Genomic DNA, 17,169 nt, shown 5'->3' on the forward strand with positions numbered 1-17,169 from the left:
AGAAGAAATATCCATAGTTTCTGGCTCTTGGGTCAGTAAAGAAATGCAACTTGTAATTTCTTCCATTTATCTTCCCATATACAACATGTGATAGACATCAGTAAAGGAATACGGTGATGAACATGCAAATGGTGTGAACAGAGACCCAAGTTCAGTGTGGGAGGCCCTATTTGGTCCTCAGAGGCAAATTTATTTAGGATGAATAGAGGACAAGGAGTCCTCAAGTTCACATATTACAGAAAAAAATCTAACGGTAGAGCAACAAATGTCTGAGACATCAACTTCTCATGTTGCAGAGATGCAGACAGACTTCTGAGGAAGCAGACATCAAGGGACATTGTGGGAAAAGTGTATCAGATATAACTTAAAAATGAAATCAGAATGATTTGTTGTTGGGTGCAAAGCTCTCACGAACTCCTTGTTTTAGAGTAAATTAGACCCCGATGCAGCGGAGTTCACTCCTGCCAATGGAGCATCAACGGAAAAGCAAGATTTTCAACACATTTAGCCGAAATACTTAGATGTGAAGTGCATATAAAAGCAAGTGGTAAAGAAAAACCCGTAAAGAAAATATTAATTTAGCAGTGACCTAATTTTATGTTCATTTTCTTTTCATTTCAGTTTTTTCCCCCTTTCTCTCAAAGTGCAGTAACTGAATGTTCTCAGAAATGTGTGTCTCTTGTTTGCTTTCTGCCATGTGAAAAACTGAAGCACCAATGCTTGGAAGTCAAACTGCTCTTATTAAGAGATGTCGCCTCTCATACATGTGCCATAAATGCACGGAGTGGTTTATTGATGGTGACCTTCCTACCTAATGTTGCAAGCTCTTTGTGTGCTCTTCTCATTCCCCATAGCATCTCTGAGAACAAGAGAGGAGGGGTTAGCACAGCACAGGGCCTGCAGCCCACGACAGCATAGCACACGGATTAAATGTATGCCCATAGAAAGGCTGTGAATCCCAGAAGTATTTCTGTAATCAACATAATTATATATCTTTAATTGACTTAATGGCAAATTAAAATTTATATTATTAATATTATTATTGTAATTTTATTATTACTATACATGCTACCTTTATATTCATTAATACTAGAAAAAGGTCTCTAAAAAGTTTTGGTATGAATGAAATGCTATTCACAAATAATGCCAAATGCATCAATGATTAGAAATAAAGTTCATTTAATGTTTGTTTATCTTCTGAAAATATTTTTAAGCCAGATGGTAAAAAATATGTATTTAGATTGGTTTCCATGTAATGTAGAGTTAGCATGTAAAATAAGAGGAAATTCACTTAATTTAGGTTGTTAATAATTAGATAATGCAGGTTGTTAACTAAAATATTGATATAAAATTCTACAAATAATATATGACAACTACTCTAGAATTCACAGAATCATTTCGTTTACATTGCATTAGACAGTTCTGATGATTTTGTTTCAGATCTACCTCATTTATTTAAAACAGAAAACAAAAAACCTTGAAATAACCAGATTTTTAAAAATTCATATCATATATGTAGCTTTAAAAGGGTACATGTTACATGTTGTTTGTATAATTTGGAATTATCGTCTCTTTTATATCTCAATGGTTCATGAAGGAATTAAAAATTAATGTATTTTTGTAGTTGATATTATGAGATATGGAAAAGGCTACCAGGGTGGCTATAGTTTTCTCTATGTAATAGTGAAAACTGCACAACATATTGATGTGGATGACGTTATTTGACTTGTAAGGTCAACTGTGTGTGTAGCATGCCGGTAATCTTCTTCTTTATAATTTTAGATTATGTTAATTCCTTGATAAAGAATAAACTGTCAGGTTACACGGAAAGTCTGAACTAAAAGAAGATGAATGACTTCTTTCTCTTCTTAGTAAAGTAAGAACAGTACATTTTGTCACCTCAGTGTGACCAATTAGTATTGAGACATTCTCTAAAATATTTTTTGATTAAACTTGAAAACGACCAGTGGATTATATTCCTATAAATTAGTTTTAAACCTCTTTCCCCCATTCCTAAACAGATACTAGTCTTAAATCGCTAACGTGATATAACAGCTTATTGTCAAAGATAATGAATGTGGAGACCTCTAAGTCAGTCTCTGAATCAGCTGGACAGATCAGCTCTGAATTCTGTGGGAGATGACGAGAGGGATATAAATCTTTCTAATTAGCAAACAAGGCTATTAAATAGCTCGCCGTTCAGAAACTCATGAAATCACTCTGTTTCATAGGTCTACATGCAGAGTATTTTTCCTCAAAGTTGCGAAACAGTAAAATTATTTTATTGAAATTGAAAAATAAGATTGTAATATTGCCAGAAAATGATGTATAAAATAGTACATTTAATGAAAACTTATAATGCTCTCTCAAATGTGACATGAAAAATCTCAATATACATCAGTGATTTGGAAGCCCATTTAAAATAAATGCAATGAGAATATTAGTCATTGACATGTCAAATGAAAACATTAAGGCTTTTGAATTTTTTTTTTTAAAGAATGTGCTCACCGTACAGTAAAACATAGAATAGGATGAGTAATACATCTGTGAGTTGTTCAGAGCTGGGCTGGCAGTGGTCAGAGTCGCTGACATTCGTCTCTTGCAATGAATCAGACACAGAAGGTTCACGGCCTGGACTGCCTTTGGTGGCTGTGCCTTGCTCCCTAGACTCACTGCAGGCTCTCGTCCAGCGCTCAGTGTTGTTCTGGCTTAGCTTTAACCGAAAGATCCAGTAAATGATCACTGTGAGTGTCTATAAAGTGAAGAAACGAAAACCCACCAAAAAAGTTAAACCCTTGGATCCTGTCTGGTTCCTAACCCATTGTCGACTCCATATTTCATGCTGCACCCCGCGCGGGCTTTTTGGCTTCCCCAGATGGGATCTGCTGAATTCTCAGAGGAGCCGGACATTATTCAGAATCCAGAATGTGGAAACAAGGGAAAAGCTTGTATCTTCTCTCTCTAGATTTTATTCCTCAGCCACATTCAACTTATTAAAACCTAATTGCAGATCTTTGTACCAGGCAACATCCCGGGTTTTGGATTGTTGACTGTAACAGAGTCCCTACCCTCAATGAACACAGTCTATTAGGGAATAGACACAAAGGTAAATTAGCTTTAAATACTATGGTAATTGCTGTATACGCACTATAACTGTAGCTTTGGCTTTTTCTGCCAAAGCTCACTGTTCCACAAGGTGATTTTATGACTAACACTTATTGAATACCTATATATGTTACATACGTATATATTGAATACCTACTTAGAACATCTATGTAATACTTACTAGAATTGCTATTATTATGTGTACTAGGAATTGAAAAAGCAAAGGCTGAGAAGAGTACAAGAAGTTGCCCAAGATCAGCTAACGGGTTGGTGGCAGAGCCAGGAAGCTGGCTGACTGTCCAATCTCAATTCCATATTGTTATTGTATGGCCTCTAATTTTTGCCAGTTCTCACTGAAAAAATAGTAGAGTGTTAAAACAACGTTTCAGTGAGAAAAGATGATTCAATATGCTTATATTTTCAAAAGTCTTGGTTTAACACTGTAATTCAGTGATTCCCAAGTCGGATCTATGCTGGAATTTAGCAACTATCAGAGCTGCAAATTATCCCTCATGAAGATACAAAACTCTAAAGGGAAAAAGTGCATCATGATCTGTAGCTATCAATTTGGATACTGGATTTTCAAATGCATCCACCACTTATGCAAAGGTATTTTTGTTAAAATTTTGCTAGGCATTTCTCTCATCCTGAGGTGAGTCAGTTGGTCTTGTAAACTAATTGGAAGTTTCCAAATGCTCTAAAACAAAGTAGAAAAGTCTGTTCCATACAGCAAGTTTGTTTCGAAAAATTTGTTGTTGTTCACTGCTAAAATGTCACCTTTACTTTGATGAGATGATTAACTATTATTATTTTCAAAAATGTCTGCTATAGCACTTGGTTGACAAATGTTTGTCATCACATAAAAGGACAACAAATTAGGAATACTTGTGTTTTGGGGAAAAAAGCCTAACTTATCTTTAAGGTCAACTTTTTAAAAAATGTTTTGCTAAAATGTAACAGTGAAATTCTATGAGGGTCTGACACATTTTGCTGGTTATTCTCTGATTCATTACAAAAGACGGTGAAGATTCTAACCATCAAAGGACTGGTTTGCATAAAATTAAGCAACTTACAAATATCCAAAGTGCTTCAAACTGAAATAATACATTGCAATACACAAAGCAAACCTCACTTCAATTTTTCCCCATATAATGTGATCCACCTGGCTTTGGAGCCTTCGATTGAAAGACCTTTACATTGCACAGATCCTATGCAAAGCTTACTGCTCCCTCACTAAATAAATGTCAGCTACCATCAGTTATTAAAGGCACTATCTGCTAACCATGTGAAATTAGCCAATATATACAATTATCCTTCTTTTGAAAAACCTTTCCCTTTGCTATTTCTGCTAGCTAATGTGCCTTTTCCCCCCTTCAGATGGAGCGTTTGCTTCTATTCTTAAAGACTTACTTCTCCTTCCCGAAAAAGCTCTCCACGTTTGCCCCTCTGGATTAGGTGTTCCAAGAGGTAACCAAGAAAATTTTATGCCACGTAGAACTTTGCCAATTTTTTGGTAAAGTGCTTAAAATGTTGAACTTGAGAAGTGAGACATTTTTTTTTTTCACAAAAAGACAAACCTTATCAATTGACTGACTTTTTAGATAATAACTAATGGCTTCAGTAATGTGGTACAAGCAGATATATTTGAGAAATAAATGAATTTAGTTGTGTTTCTATAGAATATTCGGCTTACATTCTATATTATCTTGTATATGTCAGACAGTATAGCACAGCAACAGCATGCAGCCATTCTGCCTGGATTCAAACTCAAATTCTGCTGCTTATTAGCAATATGGCCTTGGCCGTAATTGTCTAAAACCTTTGGGCCTCAGTTTCCTCATTTGTAAACTGTAGATAGTAGTAGTTCCTATGACATAAGGGTGAAAATGGGGATTAAATGGTTACTTATATGAAGTGCTTAAAGGTTTCCTGATACACACACGAACTGAATACGTTTTAGATATCCTTATGGCAGCCGTCATATCATACACTTGTTTGCCTACTAATATTTCTCTAACATGAAACTCTGAGCTTTCTTCTCTACTTTCTCAATGATTGGTATAGTGTTTGCTCAATGGATGTTGACGATGGCAGGAAAGAAGGGAGGGAGAGACCATAAGTCAGATATTTTGCTTTTTGTGTAGAAAAACGTTTTATCTGAAAAATCCGCTGTTTTCTAAAAATTAAAAATAAGCATTTTAATACATAATAAAATGATCATATGGTAAACAAATCAATTTAATATGTTATGAGGTTTCAAAAAATTAACTCATAAAATGCTGAATTTCTTTATATATCTCACTTATGCCTCATAAAATCTTTGCATATATCACAAATACCATTACTCTTTTTCTCTTATCCATTGCCATTAATGTAAGTAGCATTACAATGGCCAACAGTAGGAAGACTATTTTTTTTACTGGGTATTAGGCTTTGAAAAAATGTCATAATTCAATAATGGAAACAATGATTATTAATCACTTTGTGTTTCTAACTGAAACACACAGATAGATTAGTTTTATGAGATTATCCCAATTCTGTAAGAGAAGTAATTCCTTCATGCTTAATGCAGTTTATTTAAATTTAATCCAATAAAGATGGAAACTTTTTTTTTTTTATTAATGTTATGATAGATTACAACCTTGTGAGATTTCAGTTGTACATTTTTGTTAGTCATGTTGTGGGTACACCACTTCCCCCTCTGTGCCCTCCCCCCACCCCCCCTTTTCCCTGGTAACCACCGATCAGATCTCCTTATCAATATACTAACTTCCACCTATGAGTGGAGTCATATAGAGTTCGTCTTTCTCTGACTGGCTTATTTCGCTTAACATAATACCCTCGAGGTCCATCCACGTTGTTGTGAATGGGCCAATTTTGTCTTTTTTTATGGCTGAGTAGTATTCCATTGTGTATATATATACCACATCTTCTTTATCCAATCATCAGTTTCTGGGCATGTAGGCTGGTTCCACGTCTTGGCTATTGTAAATAATGCTGCGATGAACATAGGGGTGCAACGGACTCTTGAGATTTCTGATATCAGGTTCTTAGGATAGATACCCAGTAATGGGATGGCTGGGTCATAGGGTATTTCTATTTTTAACTTTTTGAGAAATCTCCATACTGTTTTCCATAGTGGCTGTACCAGTTTGCATTCCCACCAACAGTGTATGAGGGTTCCTTTTTCTCCACATCCTCTCCAACATTTGTCACTCTTGGTTTTGGATGTTTTTGCCAATCTAACGGGTGTAAGGTGATATCTTAGTGTAGTTTTGATTTGCATTTCCCTGATGATTAGCGATGATGAGCATCTTTTCATGTGTCTATTGGCCATATTTATATCTTCTTTTGAGAAATGTCTGTTCATGTCCTCTGCCCATTTTTTGATCGGGTTGTTTGTTTTTTTGTTGCTAATCAGTGTGAGTTCTTTGTATATTATGGAGATTAACCCTTTGTCAGATAAGTGGCTTGTAAATATTTTTTCCCAATTAGTGAGCTGTTTTTTTGTTTCAATCCTGTTTTCCCTTGCCTTGAAGAAGCTCTTTAGTCTGATGAAGTCCCATTTGTTTATTCTTTCTATTGTTTCCCTCAACTGAGGAGTTACAGTGTCCGAAAAGATTCTTTTGAAACTGATGTCAAAGAGTGTACTGCCTATATTCTCTTCCAAAAGACTTATTGTCTCAGGCCTAATCTTTAGGTCTTTGATCCATGTTGAGTTTATTTTGGTGTGTGGTGAAAAAGAATGGTCAATTTTCAATCTTTTGCATGTGGCTGTCCAGTTTTCCCAGCACCATTTGTTGAAGAGACTTTCTTTTCTCCATTGTAGGCCCTCTGCTCCTTTGTCGAAGATTAGCTGTCCATAGATGTGTGGTTTTATCTCTGGGCTTTCAATTCTGTTCCATTGATCTGTGGACCTGTTTTTGTACCAGTACCATGCTGTTTTGATCACTGTAGCTTTGTAGTATGTTTTGAAATTGGGGATTGTGATTCCGCCGGCTTTGTTTTTGCTCAGGATTGCTTTAGCAATTCGCGGTCTTTTGTTGCCCCATATGAATTTTAGGATTGTTTGTTCAATTTCTGTGAAGAATGTTCTTGGGATTCTGATTGGGATAGCATTGAATCTGTATATTGCTTTAGGTAGTATGGACATTTTAACTATGTTTATTCTTCCAATCCATGTGCAAGGAATGTCTTTCCATCTCTTTATGTCATCGTCAATTTCTTTCAAGAAAGTCTTGTAGTTTTCATTGTATAGATCCTTCACTTCCTTGGTTAAGTTTATCCCAAGGTATTTTATTCTTTTCGTTGCGATTGTGAATGGGATTGAGTTCTTGAGTTCTTTTTCTGTTAGTTCATTGTTAGTTTATAGAAATGCTACTGATTTATGCACATTAATTTTATACCCTGCTACTTTGCTGTAGTTGTTGATTATTTCTAATAGTTTTTCTATGGATTCTTTCGGGTTTTCTATATATAAGATCATGTCGTCTGCAAACAGCGAGAGTTTTACTTCTTCGTTACCTATTTGGATTCCTTTTATTTCTTTTTTCCTGCCGAATTGCTCTGGCCAGCACCTCCAGTACTATGTTGAATAGGAGTGGTGAAAGTGGGCACCCTTGTCCTGTTCCTGTCCTCAGTGGGATTGCTTTCAGTTTTTGTCCATTGAGTATGATGTTGGCTGTGGGTCTATCATATATGGCCTTTATTATGTTGAGGTACTTTCCTTCTATACCCATTTTACTGAGGGTTTTTATAAAGATGGAAACTTTTGATGTCAGAGAGCATAAGAATAAACAAAATCACTAACCAGTTGTTTACGATAACTTGAATATTCTTGATAACACTTCACTCTTGTCGTGGTTAAGACACCCCTTTACACTGCCTTTTATGTTGAATTGTATGGATTGGATTCAGTTCTAGGATTGGAGAGAACAAGCCAAGAGAAAAATATCAGCTATCAAAAACCCATCCTTTGAATAAAAATAACATGGGCTAACTTTTCTCAAAAAATTTTCCCATATGCTTGCCCAATTTTTATTCCATTGCCAAAATGGGTCCTTTGTATCAATTTGAGAGTATTTATATTATTAAGAGAGAAATGATCATCTGGGAGGGTATGAAATTTAGATACAACAGATATAGACAATTCAGTTCCCCTTATGTTTTTTAATAATAGCTGTAATGAAAATAGCTAGTATTTATTCTGTCAGCCCTTTAGACACAAGAATAGATTTAATCATCACAAACAATATTGCAAGTTAGAGAATATTTTCTTCATATTAAAGACAAAGAAACTGAAGATCAGAGATGTTAAATCACTTTTTTAAAGGACTACAATTATAAGTGGTGGTCTTGAGATGGCAGCCCTGTTCCTTCTGCCATCAAAGCCCGGGTCTCTGTACCGCCACATGCTCTATCAACATGACATTAAATAACACCTGATCGTCAAACGGTATTTGTAAGCCTTTCTCTATGACACTGAGTTTGATACTCTTCCAAATGAAATGAAAATCCTCTGAGTCTAATTCCATTTCGCCACTTTGCCCCCTTTATCATAATATATGTTCTTAGAGAAGGGTTAAGCCTTTATGGCAAAACATAATTATTTAGTTTAATATCTTTGCAAGAATCATATAATACATTCCAAAGTTAAACAGAAATGATTTTTCATTCTGTCTTTTGAATAATATAAATGACTGTTCCTTACTTTTATTCAGATTGCCAGTGAAATTATATGGATAGATGATTGGTGGGAAGTTAAAACCAAAGGAGAGGCATAGACATCACCTTTTTAAATGTGACAGAACATAAATGTCTCTTGGCAAAAGTAAATTTTGGGGCCTATTTGAATTGAATAAGATATAGGATTATCATGTAGAAATATCGATGCTACTTTAATCACAGAATGTGTTTTACCAAGAGGAAACCCCAGTCCTTTGCCTCCAGCCCTTTTTTTCCTTAAATATAATGTAGAGAAAATAGAGACTTTGAAGTCAGATGGAATGGAGTCTGAATCCAGGTTCTGTCAATAACTTTAAAGTTCAGCATTCTCTTTGTAAGTGGAAATAATAATTAAATCACAGTGTTAGCACTGAGAGTATATATTTGGAAATAACAAACAGTTATTTTTCCCTTTACTGGTAGCTGAGAAAGCTAGTGATAAGTCTTCTCATGATTTGTAGTTCTGTCTTTTTGGTTGATGCGTTAAATGATGCTTGATGAAATTGAACAATTCTAATGCAGATTGCTTCACCCAGAGTTGTGTCTGTTACTGTCACTTTCAAGAACTCAGTGACTGTAATTCATTGCAGCAATTTGTAATTCCACTGTCCGTAGAGTGTTTGTTTGACCTATCTTGCTTGTAGTCCCCTAAATTCAGTTCAACATATAGAAATTACTTAGGAATAATCTTGTCACTTGTTATTTATTCTTTTATATATTCAACCCATTAAAACTTCAGTGGTGATGGCTTGGCTGTACTTCAAGACAGTCTTAACTTTGAATTCATTGTAGCACTCCATGTTAATTATAATGTTTAGGTATCTTTGATGAAACTAGAAATTAAATGCAGCATTTTTGGCAAGTGTTTCTGGCATCCAACTGCAGTTCTGATCAGTGTAAGGTAAAACAGCACCTCTTGTTATGTTAAGTAGATCTGCAGCACCTGAAAATTATTGACAATTAAAGTACGTTTCTAATTGGATACTCATGAACGCTCCATATACTCATTTCTTTGATCATTTATTATACTCAAGCCTCTATTTTAATAAAGAAAATACTGGAAAAGAAAGACAAGCTGCCTTGTGTACACTCCTTTCCTCATTGCATAACAGATTACCTGGATTTTCAGCAAACTGAAGAAAATCAGACACATCGGTTTGTGACAGTTGTTTCTTCTATGTTTGAAGGCAAAGAATCTCAAATTTAGTTAACAAAATAAAATTATAAGTTTCTGTAAAAGATATACTGAAATGGTCATTTCGGTTGTTCAGTTGTTTGACTATCCAACATCCAAGAAATATTCTCCCTTGAGGGGAAAACCAACAATGTATGAAACTCGATGGGAAGTAGGGCTGAAAAGTTCTAGGATTTTTTGTTGTTGTTCTGTTTTGTTTGTTTTTGTGGTTTCCGGGAAGTTAGCAGACAGGCATGCCCACCTAGAACTTTGAATTTAGGGGGAGTAATGCAAAGACAGAAGACCAAGTAGGAAATTTTTTGTGGTTATTGTATTACTGAGTCCACATTTACCAAAGGCAGTGTTCTCACCAGACTGTTCCTGATAGGAACGTTTACCGTGACTTAATTTCCCTTTGTTCTTGGACTTTTTCCAAACCTTGTAAAATTTCTCACTATTTTTTTTTTTTTAAGGGAGTGATGGTTAGCAAAGCAAGTTTCTGTTGCTTACATTCATGAACCCTGAAGGATACACACATCAAAACTCAAATGGTACTAAATGATTATGGCTGATCTATCAGAGGCTGAGCGAATGCAATAAGAAAGCATAAATCAACCACAAACAGGGACCCATATACAACATTATTAATAAAGATTTATGAGCCAAAGAAAAACACTTAATACTTAATTATGTGTATGTATGTATCTTCATCCTAAATCACTCACGGGTCAAAGAGTAACAAATTCTTAAAACAAAAACGAGGAGTTCATAATAAAATTTATGAGCTCCAATCACAAATGTACTTAGAAGAAAAGTCATAGTCTTAAATGCTTTCATTAGTGCCCAAGAAAGCCTAAAAATAAACGATTACTTCATAATACAATGAAATTAACTAAAATAGGAACAAATAGAAAATAATAAAGATTAAAGCTTAATTTAATGGGGGAGGAGAAAGTAAAATTTGTTGACGCAAAACGTATTTCTTTGGAAAAGAATTACAAACCATACTTCTACCTGCCTTGTCTTTACCTCAGTATTATTTATCATCTTATAATTTATACTATTTCAATAATGTATAACTACATATAAATGTGTGTATGTGTAGACAGAGAAAGAGATGAAAAATAATTATGTCCAATAATCTATGTGGAGAATCCTGAAGGACTAAGTACCAACTAAGAGTTTTAGAACTAATTGTCATAAAGGTAGTCCAGTAAAATTAAATGAAAAAATCAGTAGCTTTCCTCTCTGCTGGGAATGTAAAAGTTAAAAATGCAAATTAACATCAGCAAAAAATATACTATGTAAATAAATATTTTGTATAATATATAATAATAAAGCCATAATAATGACAACGAGAGTTGTAAATAAATATGGACACACGTGTAACGGCATGGCAAGATCTATGATTAAAAGAGACAAACATATCACTTAACTTCTATATAAAGTAATGTACATGCTTAATGCAATTCCAAGGAAGATCCTGATATTGTTTTTGCTTTGGGTGTTTTTGAAAACTGGCAGTGATTCTAACCTTTCTATCTGAAAGAACAATTAATAAAATTGAAAAAAAAACATTGATAAGGAAAACTAGGTTCCTAGGTATTAAAGTAGAATTTAAAGTTACTGTAAAATAAAACATTATAAAACAGAAGAAAGATTGATAACTCAGTGAAATAGGATATAGAGCCATGAAACTGGTCCTAACTGTGTAGTGTGCAACAAACTCTTGATTTCAAAGGGAAGCTTGTATCTTTGCGAGGCATCATTTGCAGCTCTGATAGTTGCGAAGTTCAAACATAGATCCCTCTTGTGAATCACTGAATTGCAGTGTTAAACCAAGACTTCTAAAAATATAAGCATATCAAATCATCTTTTCTCGTTGAAATGTCATTCTAACACTATTCTAATTTTTCCTTAAGAACCAACAAAAATTAGAGGCTGTAAAATAACTGTGTAGAATGGAGGTTGGAGAGTCAGCCTGCTTCCTGACTCTGCCACCAAGCGGTTGGCTGATCTTGGGCAACTTGGTTTACTTTTCTAAGCCTTTGTTTGTTCAATTCCTAATATAGGTAAATAATAGTAATTATTTATTTATAGGGTATTACATTATACTGTAAGCTATATAAACTATATATAAAGTATTAATAATATTTATAGTAATTACTGTAATATAATAGTAATTATAAATAGCACAAAACAGTAAGCGTTACGTAGATGTGATAGGTAAAGTGATGGTACATCGTAGGTATTCAGCTTTTCCCCATTTTGGTCTCTTGTCGCCGAGTCTCAGATCCCCGTCTGCCTAAATGCTGTGTATCTTTGGACTTTGGATAGCTGGTTAAAGTTCCATGTTCTTCGGGGCTGGCCCCGTGGCCGAGTGGTTAAGTTCCCGCGCTCCGCTGCAGGCGGCCCAGTGTTTCGTTGGTTCGAATCCTGGGCGCGGACATGACACTGCTCATCAAACCACGCTGAGGTGGCGTCCCACATACCACAACTAGAAGGACCCACAACGAAGAATATACAACTATGTACCGGGGGGGCTTTGTGGAGAAAAAGGAAAAAGTAAAATCTTAAAAAAAAAAAAGTTCCATCTTCTTCAAAGAGTCTTTATGCCATTGTTCAATCAATTTTTGCTTTTTAATCTTTTTTTATTTCCTTATTACACAAGCAAAATATTGTTAAATGTAAAAAAAGTGGACTTTTCAAGAAAATACTGGAAGATCTACCCTAAAGATAACTAATAATAAAATTCTAATACTATAACCTTTCAGATTTTTATACACTATAGATATTTTTATTAAAATTCCTATATTTATAATTGTAACATTGTGCTATACCTAGTATTTTACATAAGCTAATTTTTCATTCAGTAATATATCTTGAATATTTTATATATTGTTATATATATATTTTCATTATCAATGTATCATTGTATAGATGCATCACTGCTGGTTTGGACAATCTCTTACGAATGGATATTTGGATTATTTCTTAAGTATTTGATACTCCCAATGACAGGGCAGAAATCCTTGCAGGTGCCTTTTGTCACACTTATCAATGCAGTTCATTGAGATACAGTTAGAGGTGGTGTAATCTACATTCTAAAAAAGCATTTAAATATTATGGACAAAGGCTCAGTAAGACATTGAGCATACCTACTAATGTACTCCCTCTGGCAATCCGCGAGTGTACCCAATTTCCCACACACTCGTCACTTTGGTTTTGGCAATTGAAATAGGTTAAAATTGTCTTGTCAATATTTTAATATATAATTATTAAGGCTGTTGAAATGTTTTATATATTTATTAAGCATATGTTTGATATGCAGGCTACCATTAACATTAATTTCTGTGTAATCTTTAATTGACATTTAAATTATTTGACATAGAAATTGGAAAATTTTTAAAAATTTAGTTACATTAACTGGTTTCTTTATTTTAAATGCAAAGTAGTTAAATTTGGGGGCTAAATTTCACTTATTTAATATTTTCTTTCTTTGTCTTGGGAAATTAGTGCTTCTTAGAATTTATTGTGATTCTTCTAATGGTACAATTCGTGATTAAGTGTATTCTTTTAGTTAACTTATTATAATATGTAAATACATATATTTGTTTTAATATCATCCTCCGGTTTTCCTTCTTTCTTCCCAGCTGTACTCTGGGATTTGTGGCGTCCGTCGGTGGTTAGATGATAGTGTGAGATGGGAGGAAGTTAGTGCATGCTATTGTACCTAAATCACTCTACTTCAGTTTTCAGATTGCACTGAACCAGTCATGTCTTCCCCATATTTTCTGTAGTTATTCTCTGGGGTTTGCAGTATCTGATGGAAAGTGGTGGGCAGTTTGTAAGGAACACAGACAGAATGCTAAGGAGTGTATTGTGTATCTTGCCTCAGCTCGTGGGATTTCAACCACACTGCTGTCAGAGTCTTAGTTCACAGAGGCCACAGGGCTCAGGGTCAGTGGGCAGATGGTGGGGCATGTAGGAAATACCTTCTCTGCCTTTTCACACTCAATCACTTTCTATGAAGCAAAGCCACAGCCTGACGTGCTAAAGCCTGAATAGGATTCTCAGCTCAAGAAAATTAAGAATTAGGTTGTCCATCAGTATTTTTTAATGTGTTTGCATGCGTTAGTCTCTTCCTACATCTTTGTGGATACTGTATATATCCTGATACCCAGTTACAATTTCATATCAAGTGCCTCAACCAAGATTTTAATTTTAATGTGCAATTTTCAAAATTTTAATGTTAATTAAGTAAAATAATGTTTTATTTAATATTCCTAAGTAAGAATCCTCTATATCTCTGATACAGTGGAATTGAAATCAGTTAATCTGGGATCCTGAATAGCTTCACTATTTCTAAGTTATCCGTGAAAAGAATTTTTGTTATTTTTTTTAAAGTGTGTATGTACATATATATACACAAACAAATCTCTGCTACTGACTTAATCCAGTCAATCGACATGTTAAGTATTGAATGTCTAATACAAAGCAGGCACTATTCTAAGTTCTGTGGATACTATAGTTTAAAAAAGTAAAAATAAAACATACAAAAATCCCCATCTTTGGGGAGAAGAGCAGATTAGAAAATAAGTAAGAAGAATAACTACTATGTTGAATGATACATGTTATAGAAAAACATAATCACAGAAGTAAGAAGTGTTTGGCTGGAGGGAAAGAGGGGTATTGCAATTGTGTAAAAAGACACAGTTTGAACAAAGGCCTAAAGAAGGTTTGGGGGAAAGCCCTGTAGATATCTAGGGGTAGAGTGTTCCGGAGGGAAAAAAACACAAGTACATAAACTCTGGAGTGGGAGCATACCGGTATGTCTTTGAGGAACAAACAAGGAGTAACTGGAGTCGATGAGTGAGGGCAAGAGCAGTTGGAAAATGTAAAACGAGGCCAGAGAAGTGTTGGTGGTTAGGAAAAGTGAGGGCAGGTTCCACAGTCTTATAGGTCATTTTGGTGACTTTGGCCTTTACTCAAGGTGATGTTGGGAAATATTGGAGAATTTTGGGCAAAGGAATGACTTTACCTTTTGTCAGTCTAAAGGTCAGAGAGAGGGGGAAGCAATGGTGGAAACAGGAAAATCAAGCGTGGCTATAGTGATCCATCCATGCAAAAGACGCCAGTGGCTTGGACTAGAAGGAGAGCCGAGAGGAGGATGGGTTTAAAGAAAACAGACACACACACACACACACACACACACACACATGCATGAAAAGGAAAAGAATGAGGGCAACAGAAAATGAACAGAGGCTTGGAAAATGCGTAATTGCCCCACAAACAAGACTCACTGAAACTTAACTGTGGGCTTTTCCCTAATAGTGCAACCTTCAAAGAGAAAACAGATTACAGTCACGTGTCGCTTTAACAATGGGGAGACCTTCTAAGAAATACAGAGTCAGGCGATGTCATCGTCATGCAAACATCAGAGTGTACTGAGAGAAACCTAAATGGTACAGCCTACGGCACACCTAGGCTCTATGGTATTAATCTTATGGGACCACCGTGGTATACGCAGTCTGTTGTTGACTGAAATGTTATTAGGTAGCGCATGAACGTATTCAGTCACTTGGAAAAGAAAAATAAGAAAAACACATACAATTTTAACACACTTATTTTTATTTATTATTTTGGCATTATATATTGACCTTGCAGATAACCATTGTCAATGTGTGTATTCTTTTGTATGTATTATATAAAGAAGTGCTGATTTTTAATGCCATAGTTATGAATTTGAGGTCCATCTGAAATCAGTACTAAAAATGCAAAGATTTCTATCAATGACTTATAACAGTCAAATGAATTTGGTTCTACAAGTGTTCGCTGAAAAACCCTGCGTTCAGAGGTGAAGTATTTATACTGAGTCAGCCTCCAAAATATGGCTAGGAGACTGTAGCTGATGCTGTTGGTGACTTGCCTTATAACCTCGAATTCACCTGCATCTGTGCTTGGACAGGTCCTGGCCATTATCAACTTCTCACCACAAGGGCTCACATCTGCATCTCTCTGAGCTTTCTTTCCCTTAGAGCTTTTCTTAGATGCCACAGTTTACTAGGCTCAAGTGTGAGGAAGTTCATGCCGCTGGGGACAGATGGAAATCAGTGGATAAATAGCATCTCTGTCCCCCATGGAGACAATTGTGAAGCGTGTTTTTTATGGTTCCTCTTAGGGTCCTCAGTGGGTCCTCATCCTAGCTGCTCATAATGTGCCCACATCATGCCCTTTACTGGCTTTCTCTCTTCTTTGCTTTTCAAAATTTATTATTTATTTATTTTTGAGGTAACATTGATTTATAACATTGTATAAATTTCAAGTACACATCATTATTTTTTGACTTCTATATAGATTACATCGAGTTCACCACCAAAAGTCTAGTTTCCATCTGTCATACAAACGTTCACCCATACTTGCCCCCCTCACACACCCCTTTCCCTCTGGTAACCACCAATCTATTCTCCATATCTATGTGTTTGTTTGTTTGTTTATCTTCCAGATATGAGTGAAATCATATGGTATTTGTCTTTCTCTACTTGACTTCTTTTGCTTTGAATGATACCCTCAAGATCCCACGTATGTGCTTCCTGCGTTCACCTCCCAAATACAAGACCTTTAAATTATTTGTTTCGGGGTGTGTTTGGGGGCACCCACACCAAGCCAGGCAGAGAACTTTGAATCAAGTTGCTTATATCTGGTTGACAAAGCAAAGGTCTAGGATGTTCCCCAGGAATTAAGCAAAAGTGAAGAGTGGCCCTGTTGGCTTTACTCAACCCCTCTTTGCCCCTGTGGGTCTCACTTTGTCCAGTATGACAGAAACAAAGGATCTGAAAGAGCTAGTAGAGATCTTTATGTTCCCCTACCAAATGCAGTGCTCGTGTTAGCAGATATCTTACAAAAGATGAATCTCGTGCTCCATCCATCATTAATCTTTTTTGTCAATAGTTAAAAGTGAACACAGCCATGGAATGCGGAATGAATAGTCAGGAGCTGAAAATGTGTAGGCATACTGAGGAGATATAATGATCACTTGCATCAGTAATAGAGAAGCGAGAATACAGCTGCTTGGAGCCTGGGCCAGTTTAGAGGAAAAGGGGAGACTGCCGGAGGACTATGTGCTTCTAGCATCTAGAGTAAGGCTTGGGAGAATTTAAAGTGCC

General features: G+C 35.5%; 1 protein-coding gene across 7 annotated transcripts in view; it reads left to right on the top strand.

Annotated features, from left to right (window-relative positions):
• The window catches only part of SPAG16 (sperm associated antigen 16), a 1,020,255-nt gene that overhangs the window by 661,269 nt on the left and 341,817 nt on the right, over positions 1–17,169 (top strand). The gene's annotated exons all lie outside the window — the stretch shown is intronic.

The sequence above is a fragment of the Equus przewalskii genome, chromosome 5, assembly GCF_037783145.1.
Source record: "Equus przewalskii isolate Varuska chromosome 5, EquPr2, whole genome shotgun sequence".
NCBI classification, from domain to species: domain Eukaryota; kingdom Metazoa; phylum Chordata; class Mammalia; order Perissodactyla; family Equidae; genus Equus; species Equus przewalskii.